Raw genomic sequence first — 18,821 nt, forward strand, 5'->3', positions numbered from 1 at the left:
GGAGGCTGAGGCAGGAGGATCACTTGAGCATAGGAGTTCGAGGCTGCAGTGAGCTATGATCGCACTATGGCACTCCAGCCTGGGCAACAGAGCAAGACCCTATCTCGAAAAAAATTAAAATGTAAAAAAATGTAAGTGTCTGGCACTCAGTAGATCATTCTGTTACATCCATGCTCCAGAGAAGAAACTTTTTTTTCCGAGGGTAGATTCTGACTGAGCCTAGGACTGTGTGTCAGGTGTTCTTACTGTATGCATGCTTCATAAAATGATTTCCTTCCAAGATTCTAAAGGCCATTTCCAAATGGGGAAGCTGCCAGAACAAATACTGCCATTGATGTTGTGAGCTCCTGCAACTGAAAGGAGGTTGACCAGAAGTTCTGTTTGGCAATGCAAAGCCAGGAGGAAAAGTTAATGGAGTGTATCCCCCAGGTCCCAAGAATGCTGACCCAGGGCAATGAAGCTAGAATTTGTGCTCTGGGAGGTGCGCCTCTTCTAGGGAAGTCCACTCAAAGCACACGCCGTGAGCTGCTGCATGTCTCTTGAGCTAGTTCACTGCAGTTTTCCTGATGAAAGTGATCTATTTCAGTAAAGTTTCTAGTATTGGAGAGCATGGAAAAAATATTTGCTGTGTTTTCCCAATTCCCCATTCTTTCTGATTCTTTGTTGCTGTTTCCACAACTTTGTTACCAGGCCGTGACAGAGGTTTGTGAACTGATGAAATCTCCGCACCCCCCCCCACCCCAGCCTCTCTAGCCCTCTGAGTCTGATGCCTGCACAATCAGGCCACACAGCGCAGGGCCCTGCCACCAACTCACACTGGGATTCAGGGGCAGATAGCACATGAGTGGGGTTTGGTTATTGTCTTTCTTTATTTTCTCTTGTTTTAAGCCTTTTTTTTTTTTTTTTTTTTGGAAAAAGATAAAGCCTTTCTCTGTTGCCTAGGCTGGAGAGAAGTGTGATCATAGCTCACTCCAGCTTGGAATTCCTGGGTTTGAGCAATGCTCCCACCTAAGCCTTCTGAGTAGCCAGGACTGCAAGAATGCACCACCACACCCAGTTAATTTTAAAAAAGGTTTTTTGTGTGTGTGTAGAGGTGGGTTCTTGCTTTGTTGCCCAGGCTGGTCTTGTCTTGAATTCCTGAGTTCAGATAATCCTGCCACCTCAACCTCCCAAAGTGCTGGAATTACAGGTGTGAGCCACTGCACTCATCCTTTTAAGCCATTTCTTAAGTGGCTTTATTGCAAAATAATATTAGAGTAACAAAGAAATATAAGGTAAAACTTGCCCCGTTCCCATCAACTAGTCCAGTAAGCACTGCTGCTCTTTCCGGGGGGTTCTTGTCCCTCTCCATGTGCCCGTGCAGTCCACACCAGTTGTTCTCATTGGCCGCCCCACATCTGAGTCTCTGCCTTGTCTGGGCTCTTCCCTACTTTATAAAGCGATGAGTCAGTGCCTGCTTTTTTCTGCCTCTTTTGTTACTAGGCACAGCCAAGTGCTTGGGCCCTGTCACTCAGAAGCCCCCATCCACCAACAGCATGGCCCTGGGGGCCTCCTCTCTGTGGAAGAATTGGCAGTTTTAGCAAGAAAGATTTTCAGAAGCAGCAATAATGGAGGAGAGGTCCAGGGCTGGTGGCAGGGCAAACCATTCTCTGTGTCATTAGGGGCAGTGTTTATGCTGCCCCTAACTTTGGTTTGCTAAGCCTCTGATCATGTAGTGAATTTCAGAATATTCTCCATTCAATTGTTTTTCTGTTTAAATTGGCCCGGTTGCTTTCCGCTATGACATACCTGGCTGATACACCTAGCTAAATAATTATTATTTTGTAGTGTTGGTATTGATAGAGCTTTATGTTCTATGCATTAACAAAATACCATGTGTATATTTCCATTTGTCATAACCTTTTATCTTTCTGTTGATAATTATTATTAAAATTTAGTGAGATATTATTTGAGTTCTCCTACCCCTTTGGGGTAGGCCATGTTAATGGTGATATCCAGGTAACACGTTGAGAACTTCTGAGATTTGTTGGCTTCAGGGGAGACAGCACATTATCAGCTGTGGTGGCCATGGGCCAAGACTCCTTTTGCTTGAGAAAAGCAGAGGAAAATGTAGAAGGGACTTGCCTTGCATCTTAGACAGCATCACAGCCACAGGGCGGTAGAGTGCCAAGTGGGCTTTTGGAATCTTTGATTCTAAGATGTGGATCTTGGAAGGCATTTCTGGACTTGCCCTGGGCCAGGGGGAGCCCATTGTCTTAAAGGGTGAGTCCCAGGCCAGTTGACTGAAGAGCCCTTGGGGCCTTCAAGGGACATGGAAAGTAGTCTGGAAGTACTCTGCGTAGGGTTGTGGGGTGGGGGCCACGGGGCAAGGCCACCCTGCCCCTGGAAAGGGGAGGAGAGAGTCAGAAAGATTGCATCCTGTCTTCGAGTGCCAGCTCAGTCACAGTACAATACCAACTAGGCTTCCAAGCTTTTTGACTCTAGCTTCTGGCTCCCATCCAGCACCTCTAGACCAGCCTGGAAACTGGGGGATAACTCATTACCCTGAAGGGAAGGATACAGGCCTGGCTGGCTTTGCTGTCTGCTGTTTGCTGAGCCCTAGGCAGGGAGTGGTTAGAGCAGGCCTCAGGTGAGACTCAGAGCTGCACTGGCTTCAGGTCTGACTCAGCACAGTCATAGTGCTGGTGGCCACAGGGGTGCTTGCATCACTCTATCCCAGCTTTAGGTGGCTCAGAACAGACACACTCCATTTGTTTGGGAGAAGGGAAGAAAGAGAACAAGAGTTTCTGCCTGGTAATCCAGAGAGTTCTCCCAGATCTTGCCCAAGATCATCAAGGCAATACCACTAAGTCTGCAAGAACTGCAGTGTTACTGGACTTGGAGTGCCCCCTGAAACAGATACAACTTAGATCACGCCTCCCAAGGCCTTTCAAATATGTGAAAAGCCTTCCCAAGGAGGATGGGTACAAACAAGCCCAGACAGTGAAGAGTGCGATAAATAACCTAACTCTTCCATTCTCAGATACAAATGCCAGACACCTGCAAGTATCAAGACATTCCAGGAAAAAAATCACCTCACCAAATGAACGAAATAAAATACCAGGGACCCATCCTGGAGAAACAGATACATGACCTTTTCAAACAAAGAATACAAAATAGCTGTTTTGAGAAAACTCAAAGAAATTCAAGATAATGCAGAGAAGGAATTCAGAATTCTATCAGGTAAATTTAACAAGGAAATTGAAACCATTAAAAAAGATCAAACAAATTATGGAGATGAAATTCAATTGGCATTTTAAAGAATGCATCAGAGTCTTAATAGAATTAAGTAGAGGAAAGAATTAGCAAGGTTGAACAGAGGCTATTTCAAAATACACAGTCAGAGGACTCAAAAAAATAAATAAAAAACAATGAAGCATGCCAAAGGATCTAGAAAATAGCCTCAGAAGGACAAATCTAAGAGTTATTGGCCTTAAAGGGGAGACAAAGAAAGAGATGAGGAAAAAGTTTATTCAACGGGATAATAACAGAGCCTTTTCCAAACCCAGATAAAAATATCAATATCTAAGTACAAGATAATAGAACACCAAGCAGATTAAATTCAAAGAAGACGACCTCCAGGCATTTAATAATCAAATTCCTGAAGATCAAGGATAAAGAAAGGATCCTAAAAGTAACAAGGGAGCATAAACAAATAACATACAATGAAACCCCAATATGTCTTGCAGTGGACTTTTCAGTGGAAACCTGACAGTCCAGAAGAGAGTGGCACACCATATTTAAAGTGCTAAAATAAACTTTTACCCTAGAATAGTATATCCAGCAAAAATATTCTTCAAACATGAAGAAGAAATAAAGGCTTTCCCAGACAAACAAAAGTGGAGGGATTTTATCGGCACCAGACCTGTCCCACATGAAATGCCAAAGGGAGTGCCTCAATCAGAAAGAAAAGAAAAGGATGTTAATAAGTAATCATGTGCTGGGCGCGGTGGCTCATGCCTGTAATCCCAGCACTTTGGGAGGCTGAGGCAGGTGGATCACGAGGTCAAGAGATCGAGACCATCCTGGTCAACATGGTGAAACCCCGTCTCTACTAAAAATACAAAAAATTAGCTGGGCATGGTGGCACGTGCCTGTAATCCAAGCTACTCAGGAGGTTGAGGCAGGAGAATTGCCTGAACCCAGGAGGCGGAGGTTGCGGTGAGCCAAGATCGCGCCATTGCACTCCAGCCTGGGTAACAAGAGTGAAACTCCATCTCAAAAAAAAAAAAAAAAAAGGTAATGATGTGAATGTACAAAACTCACAGGTAATAGTAAGCACACAGAAAAACATAGAATTTTATAGCACTGTAACTGTAATGTGTAAACTACTGCTATTCTAAGTAGAAAGACTAAGTGATGAGCCTATCAAAAATAATAACTAACAAAATTTCAAGCTATCGACAGTACAGTAAGATATAAATAGAAACAATAAAAAGTTTAAAATCAGGACAAAGTTAAGACATAGAGGTTTTCTTAGTTTCTTTTTTGCTTCTTTGTTTTTTTGTTTATACAGACAATGTTAAGTTGTTATCAGCTTAAAATAACAGGTCATAAAGGAGCCAGTCATGGTGGCTCATGCCTGTAATCCCAGCACTTTGGGTGTCCAAGGTGGGTGGATCACTCAAGGTCAGAATTTAGAGACCAGCCTGGCCAATTTGGTTAAACCCCGTCTCTACTAAAAATGCAAAAATTAGCCAGGCATGGTGGCACATACCTGTAATTACCCAGTTACACAGGAGGATGAGGCACAAGAACCTAGAAGCAGGGGGTTGCTGTAAGCCAGGATCACATCGTTGTGCTCCAGGTTGGGTGACAGAGAGAGACTCTGTATGAGAAAAAAAAAAAAAGTCATAAGATAGTATTTGCAAGCCTCATGGTAACCTCAAACCAAAAAGCATACAACAAATACATGAAAAGTAAAAAGCTAGAAACTAAATCATATTACTAGAGAAAATCACTTTCACTAAAGGAAGACAGGAAAGAAAGAAAGAAGGGCCAGAGAACACCACAGAACAACTAAAAACAAATAATAATGGTGGGAGTAAGTTCTTATTTATCAATATTAACATTGAATGTAAATGAACTAAACTCCCCAATCAAAAGACATAGACTGGCTGAATGGATGAGAAAACAAGACCTACTGATCTGTTGCCAACAAGAAACACACTTTACCTGTAATGATACCATAGACTGAAAATAAAGGGATGGAAAAAGATATTCCATGCCAATAGAAATCAAAAAAGAGAAGGAGTAGTTACATATCAGACAAAATAGATTTCAAGACAAAAACTATAAGAGACAAGAGTTACTATATAATAATAAAGGAGTCAATTCAGCAAGAGGATATAACAATTCTGAATATATGTGCACCCAACACTGGAACATTCAGATATATAAAGAAAATATTATTAGAACTAAACAAAGATATAGGCCCCAATATGTTAATAGCTGGAACCTTCAGCACCCCACTTTCAGCTTTGGACAGATCATCCAGAAAGAAAATCAATGAAAAAACATCAGACTTAAATCCACACTAAAAATCAAATAGCTACAAATAGATATTTACAAAACATTTTACTCAATGGCTGCAGAATAAATGTTCTTTTCCTCAGCATGTGGAACATTCTCAATGACAGAACATATGTTAGGTCACAAAACAAGTCTTAAAATATTAAAAATAGTTGAAATAATATCAAACATTTTCTCTGATTACAATGGAGTAAAACTAGAAATCAGCAAGAAGAAAAATGTTGAGAACTATGCCAATACATGGGAATTAATGTGCTCAAAAATGACCAGTGGGTCAATAAAAAAAATTACGAAGGAAATTGAAAACTTTCTGAAAACAAATGATAAAGATAACACACAATATATGAAAACCTATGGGATATGTGAAAGCAGTACTGAAAGGGAAGTTTGTAGCCATAAATGCCTACATAAAAAAAAAAAAAACAAAAAAAAAAAAAAAAAAAAAAAAAAAAAAAAAAAAAAACTGAAGACAAACTAATGATGCACCTTAAAGAATTAAAAAAACAAGAGCAAATCAAACCCAAAATTAATAGAAGAAAAGAAATAATAAAAATGAGAGCAGAAATAAATGAATTTGAAATGAAGAAAACAATAAAAAGGATTAATGAAAAGAGTCAGTTCTTTGAAAATGTAAACAAAATTGACAAACCTTTACCTAGACTTAAAAACATTAAAGAAGATCCAAATAAATCAAATCAGAATGAAAAATAAGACATTACAACTGATGCTGCAGAAATTCAAAGGATTATTAGTGGAAACTATATGCCAATAAATCGGAAAATCCAGAAGAAATGGACAAATCCTTAGACACATACAATAAGCCAAGATTAAACCAGGAAGAAATTTAAAACCAAACAGACCAGTAACAAGTAATGAGATGGCAGCCATAATAAAAAGTGTCCTAGTAAAGACAAGCCCAGGACTTGATGGCTTCACTGCTGAATTCTACCGAACATTTAAAGAAGAACTATACCAATCCTACACAAACTATTCTAAAAAATACAGGAAGGAATACTTCCAAACTGATTCTATGAGCCTAGTATTACCCTAATACCACAACCAGACATACATCAAAAAAAGAAAAAAAGGATAAGAATAGAAAACTACAGGCCAGTATCTCTGATGAATATTAGTGCAAAAATCCTCAACAAAATACTAGCAAACAAAATTCAACTATACATTGAAAAGATCACTTATTGTGACCAAGTGAGATTTATCCCTGGGATGCAAGAGTGGTTCAGCATACCCAAATCAATAAGTGTAATACATCATATCGACAGGATGAAGGGCAAAACTCATATAATCATTTCAATTGATGCTGAAAAAACATTTGATAAAATTCATTATCCTTTCATAATAAAAACCCTCAAAAACTGGGAATAGAAGTAATAAAAGCCATATATGACAGACCCACAAGTAGTATTATACTGAATGAGGAAAATCTGAGAGTTTTCCTTTATGGTCTGAGACATAGCAAGGCTGCCCACTTTCACCAGTTATTCAACTTAGTACTGGAAGTTCTAGCTACAGCGATCAGACAAGAGAAGGAAATAAAGGCCTCCACACTGGAATGGAGGAAGTCAAATTAACTTAACCAAAGAAGTGAGCTACATCTATAATGAAAACTACAAAATGCTGATAAAAGTAATTGAACGCCAAAAAAAAAAAAAAAAAAAAAAAAAACAAGGGCACGGAAAAACACGCCTGTAATCCCAGCACTTTGGGAGGCTGAGATGGGTGGATCACCTGAGGTCAGGAGTTCGAGAAGAGAATCTCTTGAACCTGGGAGGCGGAGGATGCAATGAGCCAAGATGGCGCCACTGCACTCCAGCCTGGGCAACAGAGTGAGACTGTCAAAAAAAAAAAAAAGAAAGATTACAACAAGTTAAAAAGTTAAAAACCTTCTGCACAGCAAAGGAAACAGTCAATAAAGTGACAACCCCACAGAATGGGAAAAATTATTTGCAAACTACCCAAGTGACAAGGGATTAATAACCAGAATATATAAGGAGCTCAAACAACTCTAGAGGAAAACAAATCTAATAATCCAATCAAAAAATAGGCAAAATGTTTGAATAGACATTTCTCAAAAAAGACATACAGTTGCAAACAGGCATATGAAAAGGTGTTCAACATCACTGGTCATCAGAGCAATGCAAATCAAAACTACAATGAAATTTCATTTCATCCCAGTTAAAATGGCTTATATCCAAAAGAAAAGGAAACCCTCATATACTGCTGGTGGGAATGTAAGTTAGCATAACCACTATGGATAACGATTTGGAGGTTCCTCCAAAAACTAAATATAGAGCTACGATATGATTTCAGCAATCCCACTGCTAGGTATATACCCAAAAGAAAGGAAATCCATATATTGAAGAGATATATGCGCTCCCGTGTTTGTTGCAGCACTGTTCACAATAGCAAAGATTTGAAGCAACCTAAGTGTCCATCAGTAGATGAAAAGATGCAGAAAACGTGGTACTTTTACACAATGGAGTATTGTTCAGCCATAAAAATGAATGAGATTCCATTATTTACAACCACCTGGGTGGAAATAAAGATCATTATGTTAAGTGAAATAAGCCAGGCACAGAAAGACAAACATTACATCTTTTTACGTATTTGTGGGACCTGAAAATCAAAATAATTGAACTCATGGACCGAGAGAGTGGAAGAATGGTTACCATAGGCTGGGATTGGTAGTGGGAGGGGTGGGGGGGTGCAGGTTAGGATGGTTATTTGGCACAAAAATAATAGGAAGAATGAATAAGACCTACTATTTGTTTGCATAAAATGGTACTCGTAGTCAATTATAACTAACTTATTCATTTTTAAATAACTCAAAGAGTATAATTGGATTCTTAGTAACACAAAGAATGAATGTTTGAGGAGATGGATACCCCATTCTTTATGATGTGACTATTATGCATTGCATGCCCATGTACTTACAAAAATTACAAAATTGAAGAAAAAAAGTGAGAATGGAATGGTGAGCAGGCGGTATAAGGTATATAATATTGATGCGCAGACTGTTATCCAAAACCCTAAGAATAAAGTTCAGTCATTTTTTGGGGGAAATATTACTTGGGGACCAACACGGTACCTGCTGCATACAAGGCACATGATTAATCTGTGTGGCATGAATAAAACAATCTAGCTAACGTTATCATAGGTAATGTCACCATACCTAACGTTGATCCTAAGAAGACTAATATTATATATTGAAATCTACAGTGATCAGATGTGTTAGTAGGAAATAACGCTATTAACACAATCCAGGAGCATGAATTTAATTCTCCCACGAATATACTCTTCAATCAATAGAGCACATCCTCTGTAAGGCTCTGTCCCTACTGTGTGGAATGCCTGGAATGAAAGGCCGTAGTTTAAGGAGTCTGGCTCTGCAGCTCTCTTCTTTAAGTACAGATGGTTTACTTGCCGTGGTGGGGACCTCGTGGAAGCTCTCTCCCCTAGAAAGCAAGCAGTCATCATTTTAGTATTTACTGATTACCATTTAGATGGCAGGATTTATGTTAAGAAATTGGGTGAACAAAGCAAACATGGTCCTTGCCTCACAGAGTTTACAGTCTGATGGGGGAGATGGGAATTTAAAAGTCAAATCCTTAACATGCGTTATGACTCCAAGCGTTTCAAGGACTACGAAGAGTAGTAGTCCTTTCAAGGACTAAGAAGAGGAGGCCAGTTTTTGATTGGGGGATGAGGGAAGACCTCTCTGAATGTTGCTTTTAGGGAGACTGTCTCTGACATTTGAATCGGAATGAATGGTTTTGACCATGTTGACTGTGTTATAAAGAAATTATCCCACAAATGCTTTGCATCTAGTAAAGCGCTCAGTACATACTAGCAATTGCTGCAATATACACTTTTAGGGTCATCTTCTTATGGCCTTATCACCCTGCTGTAGGCCCATGAGTAGACTCGCTGGGTATTGCTGTTCCCAAGGTACAGATTTATAAATGAATTGGTTTATTTCATTAGTCAAAGACTCATCTGAGAATTGAACCTAATTTTCCTTATGGCTACATCGGTGCTCATTTCTCCAAAGCTGTTTTGGAATGGAGCGTGCAGTTATTGGGGTCTATGCATTATCTTCATAAGCAAATAAATTGCTTGTGGCTGGGGGAACTCTTCCTGTAGCTCCGTTAAAGGAGTCAAGCCCTTGTGCCAACATTGGAGTAACGTCATGTGCACCTTGCTAAATTCAAGGACAGTTGGGCCATTTGGGAAGCATATGGAGTTGGGCGTGACATGCCTCTTTCTTCTCCCCTCTGAGTGTCATTTCTTAAAGATTCTCATAAAACTAATGACAGGTGAGGAAAGAAATCACATTACACTTTGTAAGGGCTAATTAGGTAAATATGTTAAAAAGTGGTCCCCGTAGTGCCGTTTCACAGTTGCGCTGTTGGTAATCAGCACTTGCGTTCAGAAGCAGACCAGCTTGCCTTGCTGGCTCCTGTTGCTCAATGAAATGAGTGAAGTGGAGTCCTAGGAACGAGCTCCTCTAGCAGAACTCAAGTCCTTTGAAGGGATACTTTGGTCTACTAGTATATATCCTTTGGTCCTGGCTGATCCTTTGAGCATTCAGGCAGATGCACAAGCTCTTCAAGAGATCCCTCCAGCCTCCAGTTTAGACTTTTCTTTGCCTACATAAGATGTTTAAGGGCTGGTGCTAGTTGGGGAGGCTGGGGAAGTGGGGCAGGTGAGAAGCTTTTCGAGGTTGAGGTGGGCTTCTCGATTGACTGAATCAGCATATCCATCCATGAACAGCAAGTCCCTAGACAGATATTGGTCATGCTGAGATTCAAAGTGGGGAGTCCCACTTTTCCCAAAAAGAAAAACCATTTGCCTTCAGTGTGCTTCAGGCTGAAAACCTAAACAGCCATGCTGTCCTTTCTGGCTAACAAGACCGTACCAGGGGAAGAATGGAAGTGAAAGTGAGGAAGTTCTTGGAGCATATCTGGGTTCAGTACACACAGGGAGAATGATTAGAACCATCCCTGGCTCATCTTTGTGGCCTGTTAGGGTTCCTACCCTGCAAACAATAGTGTCTGACCAATGTATGTTAAAAGGGATTTATGGGAAGTGTGATGCAGACTGAAGAAGTGAGTTTGGGAATGAGGAGCATTAGGAAGCTCAAGATACCCAAGAATGGGACATCTTAGTTCCCACCGTGTGACTGGCAACATCTGACCACTGCTGCCACTGCAGAGGATAACTCAAATGATTCTGGATTCTAAGTGCTCAAAGTCCTGGAGGAACCGTCTGAGTACGGGGCTTGGAACAGACCCATTCCCACACAGTAAGGATCTGCATGATTTTACTATACTCAGTGAGAGACATCTCCAGGTGTGGGGGGAGGTTGCCTCAAGGAGATGACATGAACGGAGTAGGTCATTTTATTGCTAATAAAATGATTGGGTCTTAAATATGTTTTTGCTTAAAGAAGAGTTGGTTATTTGGGCATAAATGAGGTTTTCAGTGTTTTTTGTAGATAACAGTGATCCTTCATCTCATTTTTTTTTTTTTTTTTGAGACGGAGTCTTGCTCTGTTGCCAGGCTGGAGTGCAGTGGTGCAACTCGGCTCACTGCAACCACTGCCTCCTGGGTTCAAGTGATTCTTCCGCCTCAGCCTCCCGAGTAGCCGGGACCACAGGCGCATGCCACCACGCCTGGCTAATTTTTGTACTTTTAGTAGAGATGGGGTTTCACCATGTTGGCCAGGATGGTCTTGATCTCTTGACCTCGTGATCCACCCGCCTCAGCCTCCCAAAGTGCTGAGATTACAGGCGTGAGCCACCGTGCCCGGACCCTTCATCTCATTTTTTTAGGGTCATAATTTAAAAGATTTCCATGAGCTCATTTGCTCCTCAAATACTCGTACAATTCAATACAGGGCTGAGATTTTAATACTAAGGCCCTTTCTGGAACTAAATAAGATATACATTTTTAAAAATGATTTTCAATTCAAATGCAAGGAAACTGAGGCTGAGGATGGCTGAATGACCTGCTCTCTGAAGTCAGTCACAGGAGTGAGGCTGGAATTTGAGCTTCCCACTTCTGGCTTTTAATTTGGTGCTTAATCTTCTTGTACGCTATGATGTTCTGCTCTTCACTATGGTAGATTCTCTCTGTGTGTTCAGGTTTTCTTTGCCTCCATCTCAAGATGTTGGGTTGCTGAATACCATCACGCTATGGGGCTCAGCTATGGAGGTGACAGACGTAATACAAGCTGACCCCAGAGTCAGAGCTGTCAGTTTAAGTGCAGGACTGACAGGGCAGGATCACAGGTGCTTGGTCTGGGAGGCAGGGGCTTTGAGGATGAAGAGGAACTGGGTCTGCTGAGCAGAGCCTTTCTTTACCTCGGCCTGTCTGATGGGGCTCATCCTGCTCAAAACTCTTACAAGGTTGTTGTGAAGAAAAATGGGTAATGACGCGAAAGCCCTTCAGCAAAGCTGGAAGTGCAAGGTACAAACAAAAAGTATGATTGTTATAAGAAACACCAGGGGAGGAGGGAAAGATTTCCTGCATACTTAAGCCCCATTCCTGGAAATAAAATACAAAACACTTTTCTGGTGATGGTGACTGAGAAATGGCACTGTGTGGATACCAGCTTTATTTGCTGATTTGTTCAACATAACATGCAGCTGGTAACCTCAGCCCATGTCTTGATGGTATGTTGCTAGAAGGCGAGGGAGCTCCTGCATGCAGGCTACACACAAGAAGATGTGTGAGTACACACACACACACACACACACACACACACACGAGTGGGCTCACTTGTCAGGCTAGCGGCACTAGAAAACGTCCTTTAAAAAGGAATCCATTTTAAATGAAACAATATTTCATAATAAGTATAAGAAAAAGATTTGATTAAACACTTGTGAAAGGGAGAGCCTCAGGAAGAATAGCTGATAGATGCTGGGCTTAATACCTTGGGATCGAAAGTTCTGTGCAGCAAACCACCACGGCACACGTTTGCCTATGTAACAAACCTGCATGTCCTGCTCATGTATCCCTGAACTTCAAATACAAGTTGAAAGAAGCCCACTTGTTTATCTTATGTGTAGAAAGTAAAAAGTTCCTCTTCAAAATTTCCATTCTTGTTAAAGAATAATAATAATAAATGTTAGAAACAATAGTTTGGTTTTTGTTTTGAAGACTTTCTTTAAAGCCTTCTTGCTTTTTGCTAGTAACTCTTTGTTAAGCCCTATCCTATGTAGCTGTTGGACATGCTCACTGCACTCCAGCCTGGCAACAGAGCAAGACTCCGTCTCAAAAAAAAAAAAAAAAATGAGATGAAGGATCACTATGTCCTTGTACTTCAACCAAGATATCTGTGCTGGACATGCCTACAGGCGTGTCCCAGCTTGCAGCCTATGCCCCTTCCTTATTGGGCTTCCTCTTTTCCTTTGTTCTCCATTGCCTTTACCTATTTAGAAAGGTTTTAAGTTGCTAGCCAGTGGGGTTCAGTTTTATATTGTGAGGTCCAGCTCCAACCAATGGAGATTGGGCACAGAAGTAAGAACCCAATGCATAAGAAATAAATACGCCTGGCTTTCCTGTGTTCATTGTACTCTCGTGGCAAGATGGCTAACGGAGCACTCTTTCTGCAGAAAGCAAAATTGCCTGGCTGAGAAAACTTTTTATCTGAATACTAATTTCCTTGTGGTACCTGGGAACAAGCACTCTGTCTCTAACATTATGCTTAAAACAATTTGTTTTAGTTGCAATCATGTACTACAGTACAAATCAATTTTCATGAAAGTCTTATGAACAACTACCTAACTTGTAATTACAGTCCTAAGAGGATCTCCTCTGCCAAAATGTTTGAAGACTTTTCTGTGTTTCCAAGAGGTTCTGCAAGCCTCTTTTGCTTCTGAAGCTTGCCTCTGGTCAAATCATCACTTTGTGGTTTTTTTTTTCTTCTGCACTAACTACCCTAACTCTCTGTTATCCTCATTTGTCAGTGATTTGAGTGGGATTCCAGGCATTTCCTTGCCACTTTCACTGACTTTGCAAATCTTGTAGAAGGTGCAAGGTTGTTCCAATTTTGTTTGGCAACCAATTTGCATCACATTTGCATTGTATTGGTAGGCAGCTGCCACATTTTATAATTCAGGAATTCTACAAGAAGTCCCTGACTGATGGGGCTGCTCTAGGGTGTGAGCTTCTAAGTGGGGACAGGAGATAAAGTAGGGCCAGCCTTAAAAGAGGGCAGGTTATTAAAGAATAGATTATTTGTGTCCATCTAGAATGACGTAACCACATGGATACAGACAATACTCAGGAACATGTGTGTTCTGTGCTTAGCCCCCGGATGCAACTGACTGGAGGGCATCGCCAAGCATGTCATCAGGGTTATTTTTAGGATCAGCAAGCTCCTGAGTGTGACTGAAAATAATCTAATTTCTCCTCTGTGATCCCAGACAAATCCCTTTTTTTCCCTCTGGCCTCCTGTGTAATGCTTTAATTTCAGTCTTGCCCTGGCATTTCAATACTCCATCATCTCTCTATAAAAGCCTGTGGGCTACCAGCTTTGATGCAGGCCACAGCATCCTGATCCCAGGTTAGGGATGTGGGCCACAGAGGAGCACCCCCATGGTGAAAGTGACCTTCTGGCCAGCAGTCCATGGCCACATGCCACCATATGTGGCGAGAGATGTGGGAGAAATGGGAGCTGTCACATGGCCATTCTGAGTATTTGTGTCTACAAAGAGCCAAGGGGATGATCAGAAATTCTTCATCTGATACAGTCTGAGCTGACTGCAGGCAATTCAGAAAACTGGGAGGGGCTGGGAAATTCTAGTGAGTAGACATTGGACTTGTTTTCTGTGGTGGTGTTGAAATATTTGCAACAAAAAATGTATGATTTGAACCATTTTTCATGTTTAGGTGTACAGTTCTATGGCATTAAGTACATTCACATGGTTGTACAACCACCAGTATTACCCGTCTATAGAACCTTTTCATTGTCCCAACTGGAAGTCCATGCCATTAAACAATAGCTCCTTATTTCCTTCCCCCAGCCCCTGGCAACCGCCCCACACCCTTCTGTGTTTTTGATTTGACCATTTAGGTAGGTCATGTGAATGGAATGATACAGTACTTTTCCATGTCTGACATTTCACTTAGTATAATGTTTTCCAGGTTCATCCATTTTGTGCCATGTGTTGAAATTTAATTCCTGTTCAAGGCTGAATAGTGTTCTGTTGTATTCGTGTACCACATTTTGTTTATCCATTATTCCATCAATTTGGGCTGTTTCTGCTATAAAAGCTACCTTCATCTATCTGGAGGAATAAGAAACAAACTCAGTGTTCCGAGGCTTCAGAGAGAAGAAGAAACAAGACTTTTAGGAGCCAGTTTTCAGCTCAAGATAAGGTGGAGCTTTTTAGGAATGAGCGTTACCCAACAGGGTGTTAACTGGTGGGGTCAAGAAGAGCCTGTCACAGCCTGCGTGGGCTGGGAGCTTCCAAGCCTGGTGTCCCAACATTGTTTTCCCTTCTTCTTCCTTTCTCTCTCCCTTTCCAGAAATACTTCCTGCTCACAACAGTCCATTTTGTACTTGTGTTGCCCTAATTACTCAATGTGTGTGAATTTTGACTCCTCACCATTTGCAGGGCTTATATACATGCCTTCATTGTAAACCCCGTGAGTGTGAGCTCAGTCAGTTTATGGAAATGTCACATGGGAGATAAACTGGAAACATTATCTGAGAAAGATACAGAGACAGAATGAGAGGAAAAAAGAGAGAAATTAGGAGACATTAATACATGGCCATATCTATCATCTATTGAGTGAGAGAGAGAGAGATAGAGGTCGGAGGCAGAGATACAGATACAGATAGTTTTAGGTGAAACTAAACATAAAACTCTAACCTCATGTTCTTTTTTTAAAAAAAATGGGACTAGTCCTGTTTCCTTTCTTTCTTCTTCCAGTTATCTCTGACCCCCCTTCTTTTCCCCACTTTTTCAGAGAAGAAGAGCTGGTAATTTTTCAGCTGTGATATTTGGGCATCATTATTAGTCCAAGTGGCTGCTGGCTAGTCCTTTAGGGAGTGCTTGTGTTTGGGGAGATTATGCATATAAGGCTCTCTAAATGATGTGGACAACTCCCCCGTGTACCCTATTAGCAAGGAGAGGGCTTGTTTTGGAAGGTTACCAGTGAAGCATTTCAAAGGTAATTAATGATGTCTTAGAAAGAATGCAAAAAATGTTCGGCGTTTTCCTAATCTGAGACTGGAAGCAGTCCCTTCTCTGCAAGGCAGCCCAGTGGTTTATAGTAATCACCTATGGAAAAATTGTATTTTCAAGCCCCCAATTAATTTCTCACCCACTGGAGATGATAAAAGGATTGTCAGTCAGGAAATAAAAATAGCCTAGTGGAGAGAGAGAGAGAGAGAGAGAGAGAGAGAGTGTGTGTGTGTGTGTGTGTGTAACAGAAGATTTGTGTTGCTGCTTTTGCTGGTTTCAAAACACCACAAAGCCTTGGCTGCAGGCCAGGGATTATGGGCAGGAGTATGGCAGTGGCAATAATAATCAGGAAGGAACGGGCTGCTCGTTTGTACATTTGATCTATTGACTGATCGAGAGTGTAATTAACAGGCTCCCTTCAGGCTGTCTGTGGAAGCCACGTGGAGGCAGGAGATGGATGACTGTGGTTAGTGGCTGCGAAGATGCCAATGCCCCCAGGCCACACCAGAGGGCGCTGTGTCCCTTGGGAAGTAGAAGGTCTTGATCTCGGGTTTCTGTTTTCCGGCCTCTTTGTTCTTCTCTGGCCTCTCTGCACCGTCCATGAAACTTCCTTCACATTCTCTGCCTTATGTTATCTCAAAGCAGACCCTGAAACAATAATTCGGGTGTAGGTAGCCTCCGGGAAGTAAGATGAGGGAGTAGGACAGTGAGACACCCAGGAGAGAAAGACAAAAAAGGGTGCGTTCATGACCAGGTGACTGCTGGGGGCCACAGAAGCTCATCTTTCTGGGCGCGCTGATTGCATTGAAGGAGGTGAGGCCCAGGCAGGCTGCTGTGCAGCTGGAGAGCAGGGCGAAGCTGATCTTCTAAGAGGAGATGGGCGACAGGTGGGAGGGCGGGGCTGAGGGGTGCGGGGGCTGCTTCTAGCTCCTCCCAGAGGCCCACAGCTTCTTTGCCCATCGTTTCTATAACGTACCTCTTTCATCATGCATATCCCACTTTTCGCTAACTTAAGTGAGTGAGAAGAACAGAAATACAACAGGACCAAATACTCCTTATGTTTATAGTGTCATTTTAATTCCCTATGAGATGAAGTGTTTCCCACGACGCCTGTCATACACCCGGCCCCCGATAATTGGCAGACTATTATTTATAATGATGACTACTTCATCCCTGGTCCCATCTGACCTTGTGTCTCACCTTATCCCTGAAACTGAATGGAAATAAAAATATTTTTATTTCCTGACGGCCGAGAAATGAAAATTGTTTTCTTTAAAACGTCTCAAACTCCCAAAACTCAATAACAACGAATTTCTCATCTAAGATACTTTGAGTATTTGGCATAAACCATCACCACATATCCAGTATTCATGTCAGAAGCCAAAGGGCATCCCTGATTCTTTCTCCTGTCCCATGAGTATGAAAGGAAAAGGAAATCTTGGGACCTCAGTGCACTCTGCCAAAAAAAAGAATTAGTTGAAAGCTGAGTCATGTAAGAAGCCGCCTTTTCTTCCTAAGCAGAGAGCTGCAGATAAAAGGCTACATGTTAATATCTCTACTCTCTGTTCACCTTGTCTTGTGTAAAGTGCCAATTTACTGAGTGTGAGAAGGAGGCGTGATTGACGATTTGCCCACCTGCTCCTTTTCCCTTGCAGCATGTGGATTCAGCAATGTGACCATGCCCGCCCTCTCTCTTTTCCCTCCAGCTTTCCTTTTTAAATATCGAAGCCCTCAAAGTCAACTCTGTAGAAAGGCACGGACCACACACTGTTTCTGGGATTCTCTATTTCTTCCAGTAACCTTGGCCAAATAAACTTTTGCGTTGATTGAGACCCGCCTCAGATGCTTGTTGATTTGCACAGCCAATCAGTAAACACGTTTGGTAAATTCATCCTGACAGTGTTTCCCAAGGCCATCCATTTCTTTCCCCCCACCATCGGGGCCCACACTCTATCATTTCCTACAAATTCAGCAATGAGGTCTAACAGGACTCCCAACCACCTGCCATGCCGCTTTTGATTTGGTGGTTTTCCAAGCTTTCTGTTGTGGCAGTAGTTAGCATCCTTTGTGCAAATAAAATCTTCTGTGAAACTCCAATATGAGACCCACAGAAATGAAGCTGCTTTGGTTTAAGAAAACGTGGAACAGAGGCGGCCAGAGCCCTCCCACCCAGCCTCCCCATGTGCAGCCTGGCCCTGTCCAACCCATAGGCCAGAAGATGACACATGAACGCAGAGGTGAGGAGGACAGGTGGTCAGCCGTGAAGACGCCCAGCGGGAGGGCATTCCAGGAAAAGGCAGTGGCCAGAGCACAGGCCCGAGGAGCAGCCAGAGGCCAGTGTGGTGAAGCCAGCCAGGCAGGAGGGAGCCCGGGGAGAGCCGGCAGAGAGCCATGTGGGCCGGGTCACATGGAAGGTCGGCGGTGGGGGGGGGCTTGGCTTTTACTCCAGAGAGGTGCGGGCCCTTGGAGGGTGTGAACACAGCAGTGATGCGGGGTATCCTTGTGGTGGATGGTCACTGCAGGGAGGTCAGGGTGGGAACAGGACATCTGTGAGGAAGCTGATGTAATAATTCAGTCAAGAGATGATGGTGGCTTGGAGCAGGGTGGCAGCAGGGAAGTGGTGACAGCAACTCAGATTCTGCAGGCATCCTGGAAGTAGGAACAAGAGTTTTTGTTAAAGGATTGAATGTGGCTGTGAGGGAAAGAAACATGTTTGGAACAGCACTTTTTTTTCTTTTTGGCTTAAATAGCTGGAAAGAGGACTTCCAGTCAGCTGAGAAGCAGCAGCGTTGGGGGCACGCTGGTAACTTCATCACAGGCACATCTTCAATAATAGTTTATTGACATTATCTCAGATTTCTTCCTTTTGCATAAAAACTTGATAATCAATTATCTAGCTCCAATAATCAGATTAAGGGAGAAATTAATCACTTTACAGAAAAGTTGAGACTCAGGATTGATTATAATAGTAAAATTGGAAACCCTCATAGCATATGTAAAATGTAAATCAGCTTAATAGAAAATTTCAGAAAC

Source organism: Cebus imitator, unplaced genomic scaffold, assembly GCF_001604975.1.
Source record: "Cebus imitator isolate Cc_AM_T3 unplaced genomic scaffold, Cebus_imitator-1.0 Scaffold261, whole genome shotgun sequence".
Lineage (NCBI taxonomy): Eukaryota > Metazoa > Chordata > Mammalia > Primates > Cebidae > Cebus > Cebus imitator.